The following is a 6,000-nucleotide window of genomic DNA, read 5'->3' as shown; positions in this document are numbered from 1 at the left end:
AACCATTGAAGCAGCCTAGTCAGGGCAATTGTAAATAAAACACACATCATGAAAGGGTTTATTCTCAGTGAGAACAGACGGTCAAGAAAGAACTCGCCGCTCCCTTGCTGTGGTAAAATCTTATTCCCTCCTCGTCTCCGCAGATACTGTGGTTGGCTAATTAAAGAAGGAGGTATAACTATCAATCCAATCTCTCTTGTTCTCAAATTCACCATAATGTCTACGTTTGAGAGGCTGGTGAGATGAAACAGCACTACTATAGTTTTCCATTCATCAGCAGGAAGCAGAACAACTCAGGGAACTGGGCTAAAAACACTGAAGAAGCCGGATCGGTGTCGTGCGCGTGCATTGTGTCTGTACGTGGGCCTGCGGGCACGTGAGCGCCGACTGCAGGTAGCAGCGGCGGCACAGGGGGAGGTGGATACTACCAGTATTTTTGTCTCAACAAATAAATGCTTGCAAGAGTACTCAAATCACGCTTATCAGAAGGCAAAAATGCCTAAGAAAACCGACATCGCATGATATTACAAAATCAGGTTTTTAAACGAATACAATAACCAGAAAGGCACCGCCAGCAGGGCTACGGGCGTCACTCTGGGCATGCGTGGGCAACCAGGGCACGCAGGGAGCTCGGCACACGGCCCCTTCCCCGCGCACCGTGGTAGGGGGGAGGCACGTCACCCCTGAGCAGAAAGCTTGACGTTTTCTGGAAGCCCTGGCAGTATTTCCCATCGCATTGCCATCGCTTCGTGTTTGGGCAGTAACACCGGCATGCTTCCAAAAGCACTGGACCTCCTGTCGTTCCCAGACGCGCGCGGGGAGCAGCTGGAGCCGCCCTGGGCACGGCAGCCCTCCCCGCGCGGCCAGCACAGGGCAGTCCTCCGGGACCTCCTGCCCAAGAGCTGTGTCACACACGCAGAAATCCCGGCTCATCGGGGCTGTTCCTCAAAATCAGCCCAGACGAGATCTCTGGGAGAAGCAGGGGGCAAACCTGAGGGGCAGGCCTCGGATGGGTGGCTGATCTAAATAACTAGCCCTACATGAGGGATCAGCTATGCCGGACAGTCTCTGGGAGACATCTCCCAGCATTATTACTAGCCAGCCTATGCAACCTCTTGCCATGTTTCAGGAAAAGCCTTAACCATGTAGTTTGCAGCTCCTCTAAAAAGTGAGTAAATAAGTGACAATGGGCCAAATCCTCACACCCGTGTAAATCAGCATTATTTGCTTGCCTTCACTGGAACACCCATGCTTTATTTCATCAGAGAGCTAACGCAGAGTATCTTAAAGTGCGTTTATGTTAATACTTGCAGTTTGCAGAGCTAGGTAGATTGTGTAGCTGGCACATGTCAAACTAGATGTCACTTCCAAAAGCTCAGGGGCCTTACTGGAAGCTGCAATTCAAAATGACTAACTGACAACATGTGGAAGCTCTCCAGAAAAGCCTTCCCACCTAAAGCACCTCCTTTGATTAATCTTTCAGAGAGGCAATACACATTTCTATTTTAAATAGCAGAGTTTTTAAGGACAGAATATACTACTGAACTGAGGAAAATGTGAACACATTAGAGACATGTACATGTAGGATCCAGTTGCCTTCAGAGCCCACAGCTGTAGCCCCTCTCTCCAGCATCACCTCCTGGTGGCTGGGTTGGATCCAGCCCCAGGATCCAGCCCCGGTGCCAGCTGCTGCAGAGCAGTATTGACATGCATGGCACTAGGGCAGAATTCAAATCAATGTTTCTTTCCTGCACATTGGAGTGGGCCCGGCAGCAAAGGCTGACATGAAAAGTGAGCTAGTTACCCAGTGATGATGGGTTTTTATATCATGTAAGCTTAAAAGATAGTTCTGAATAAAAAATGTATACATTATTTCCTTTCACACTGTGCCTGATCTTGCACTGTGACACAACGTAAACTATGGGTATATATATATGAGCACTGAAATCTGGCAGAATTCAAGATCATTTTGCAAAGACTTGTCATCTTCCTTTGCCAGATAGCTCTCTGTAAGACATGATGGAGGGGGAGTTGGCATACATCATATTAGAATGAATATAAATGGTAATGATCATATTCTTCCACAAGACTTCTACTCTAAGGAATCAGTTAATTAACCCTGAATCGAGCAGACTTGCCGGTCAGGAATACTGCAGTTGAATTAATAAAAGCTTCTTGACCCTTAGCTCTCAAGGACAAGATTCTGTAGCCTTTATTTATGTTAAACATTAGCTTACTCTGTGAGGAACCTTCAGAAATCGATAGGGATTGCACTACATGAGTTAGATTGGCAGAATCTGATACCAATTATAAACTGAGACTGGCCTTGAGTTGGGTATTTCTGTCTGCTATTCTTTTTTATTCTGTCTTTCCAAATTCTTCCTCCCCTATGTCTGCACCCAAGAAAATACAGAAGCTTATCTCTTACAGAAACCATTCAAATGGTTTCTTCTTTCTTTTTCTTTAATGCAAAAAATATGAATATTTCTTGTAAAATGAAGGTAATGTTTGACAAAACTTGGCAGATTTGAGTGTTTCTAAACCTGGAAGGAGCCCAGCCTTTTTGACAAAATGGAAGCAACAATTTGTGGCTTTTAAATGTGAAGGGGTTTATTTCTTCTTGAACAAAAAGTGTAGTTGAAATCACTAGAGAAAGCATTGAGAAAAGCAATCTGGGCTTAAAGAAAAGGAGGTAGAAGATCACTGAATTTTCTTTCTACCAAAGTGTGGGGGGGAAGAGGCAGATAAAAACAAGGGAGCTTATTTTCCATTTGCAGTTCCTTTCCCCAGGTTTTTGCAGAAACAGAACAGGCTGTAGTTTCGTAGAAGAACTGAAAGCCTAAAGATATTGGTAAAGAGAAGAATATCAGTGTGGAGTAAAAGGAAAGTGGGGAAGAAAAATCCTTCAGCCTTTTGTTTCGAGACAGTTCAACGTTAAGTTACATTTTGCTAGGCAGGGGAACACTGTCCCCTGAGAGCTGCAGCTTGGGATTCTGCATCTTCACTGAGGACTGGCCTCCCTGGTTGGACTTCTGAAATGTCACTGCCCCGTGCCTCTTGCAGCGCATGTCTCGCCTCAGCCCAGCCAGGGAGAAAGGCACATTTCACTACGGGAACACTAGTGGGGATGGGGAACCGATAGGGCAGAGGCAGGGGTTGCCAGACACGCCAGCTGCAGCTCCCAGCTAGCCTCGCTGGGAAGCTACGCAGCCCTCAACCTTCTGGGGTTATTTCAGCACACTGAAAGACAGTAAACATAGGTTAAACAACCCTAAAAGAAAGCAATTTCTTTTACTTCTCCTAATGAAAGAATTGCTTGATTTTATACCGAAAATGTCTAGTCTGGCAGAAACTGCATTTTTGATCAAAAGCTTGTATTTTAATGGAATATTTAGAAACAGACCTATTCCTACTGAAAAGGAACAGCCCAGAAAAACCCACTGTGATCTCAGTAACGAACTCATGCAGAAATTGTCCTTCAGGTGTTAATGTGTACACACAATAGATACCTATGTTTTACATTACTGAATGACTATTGTTCACTCTGCCTTTTCCACAACCGAGTGGCAGATTATCCTGGAATTAGAGAGGAGGCATCACTATCTTCGAGCCAGGCAACAGTCTGCGACTTTGCAAAAGCTACTAGCTTTAAGTCTCCATTTCTCCCTAGGTTAGTATATACTTTTCTGTATGAATTGCCTGCTTTGAGATTGTTTGAGCTTGTTTATCAACTCAGACACTGTCTGACTGCCTGAAACTATTTGAAACCAGCAAGCAAAAAAGGACTCTGTCTGGCCGGTGTTGTTTTCTGCTCATGTCCCAAAGCCATGTCAGGTTGAGCTAAGATACACAGCATCCCTCCCACCTTCCTCCTTCTACAGTGTCCTGGTTTCCATGGAAAAGAAAACCAGGAGCATAGGCTGAAAGGGAATTGTAGCATGCTCATATAGGTCCCTGATCTAGATGACTGGGGAATCAGGTCTGCGGGGCGCCTGCCTGGCAGTAGAGAGCGAGCCAGCAAGTCAGGAGAGTATCTTGTTCTTTCTGTAGAGACAGAGGAGATTTATTGCTTAGTGTAGTACTGCCTCTGGGTTTGGAATTGGATTTCTCCCCAAACTGTTACTTCATTTCACATTCCTTTCAAGCGCCTATTCTGTGCAGAAAATTTTAGAAGGAAATGCCACTGGATTACACAGCTGCTGTCTGCCTGGGCTTCAAATATGCCAATTTGCATCAGTCTGTAGGCAGTATTGAGAACAGGCTGGAAGTGACTGCAGCTTTCCTGTGTTACTAGGTGCATCTTACTTGCAAATCTGAAACAATTGAAGGGAAAAGGTGCAGTAGAACTACAGAGAGTTAGTTCTGAGCTACAGAAAAAAACATTCTTCTTTTCTTCTGAGTAAAACGTGTGTGAAATACAATACTCTTGAGGGAAGGCCTACAAGATGTCAGCATGAAGCTACAGTAATTGACCTAGGAAATATGAGGTTCATGAAATACAAATGTCCCAGTTTGTGTAACTGATCAGGCTGGAAATGAAAATTCTTGAGAACAAGCCTATTAGTAAACACACTGAAAACTTTTAAAAAGATAAATGGAAACAGCATAATTGCAGTATGAGAAAGCTGATTCCTCTCCTGGTTTTGCAGATAGAACTAATTTGGATAAGAACTCAAGTGCAGAAACGCTAGTCAAAAGTGAAGCTCTAGACCTTTGCGCTTAACTTTTCTGTCAACAGCTAAGCAGGTACATCGTTACAGGAAGCATCACCAAGTAGCACCACTACGAAATTTTCTAATGTTGTCTTTGTAGTGTGCAAGCAGGTTTTTGTCTTTTAGGGAAACCTCCTATCTTGCTGTTCAGTCTTTGGGTTATGCAAGGACTTTGTGCTTTGGCAGGCTCTGAAGAAGAAGAGGCAATGTGAACAGCCTGAAAATTGGCTGTCTGCCTTGACTCTTGTTAAAATCAATTCTGGTGTAAGAGCTGTCTCTTGGGAACCAGACAGAGATGTTGGGCTAGGATTCCTAAATGAAGGAACTGCCTTGCATGTTGGCTGCACATCCTCATTTTGGGATTGGTATATATGTGCAAATAAAGTGATTCAAATTTAGAATACCCTCAGACTTCTTTTTACATCCAAAAGGAAGGCATAAGCATCTGCTAGTGATGGGTAGAGCACACAGACGTTAGAAGACAAGGCAACAAAACTTCGATTTACAGTCATTTGCCCTTCTTTGTATGAGAGACGTTGAAAGGGTAGAGTACAGGAAAAATGCTGTGTGTACTCAGTGCTTCTGTAGAGCAAGGTAGTAAAACCTTAAGACATGCTCTCTTCTATGTAGTGAAGTATAAGGTTATTTAGTAATCACCATTCTATAGGCGCCAACTTTTGCTGAATGGTAACTAATGTTATTTTAAGACATTTCTGGATATTTGTATCAATAATTTTATGATCGCAATATTCTCTACTGAGGAGTGCCTTGCCCCTCAAAATTATGCACTTCACTTCAGTTGGAGCATTTGAGGAGCCCAGTGTTCAGTATCACAATCACCCTTTACCCTTAGGTGAAGCACTTGTAAGACCTTATCTTGCAAATTAATATTCGTGTTTTCAAATGGATCTGTGAGAGGAAGAGGCAAACTCTGGAGCTGGTGCTTAAAAACTTAAGTAAAGATCATATAGAATTATTTATAGAAACTAACTTGGACAGCTGCTGCTCTGATTATCTTGTGGGACTCATTAAGGCCCTGTTTGACATTCAAATAAATTCTTCTATCTAGTGGCAAGAAGGAAAGAGAATATGTACTTTAAAGAAATTACAGGATTTAGAAATGAAGATGAAAGATTCAGAACTATCTTGTAGTTACTTTCTGCTCCCTCCGCTCTCTTATAAACTGGAAGTATTATGACAAGGAGGTACGCTGGCCTCTAATGTACTGCACAGAAATAAATGAGAAAGTTAATTGGGGAAGCACCATATTACACACCTGAAAGGAGAG

Source organism: Apteryx mantelli, chromosome 3, assembly GCF_036417845.1.
Source record: "Apteryx mantelli isolate bAptMan1 chromosome 3, bAptMan1.hap1, whole genome shotgun sequence".
NCBI lineage: Eukaryota > Metazoa > Chordata > Aves > Apterygiformes > Apterygidae > Apteryx > Apteryx mantelli.
Note: the sequence above shows the minus strand (reverse complement) of the source record.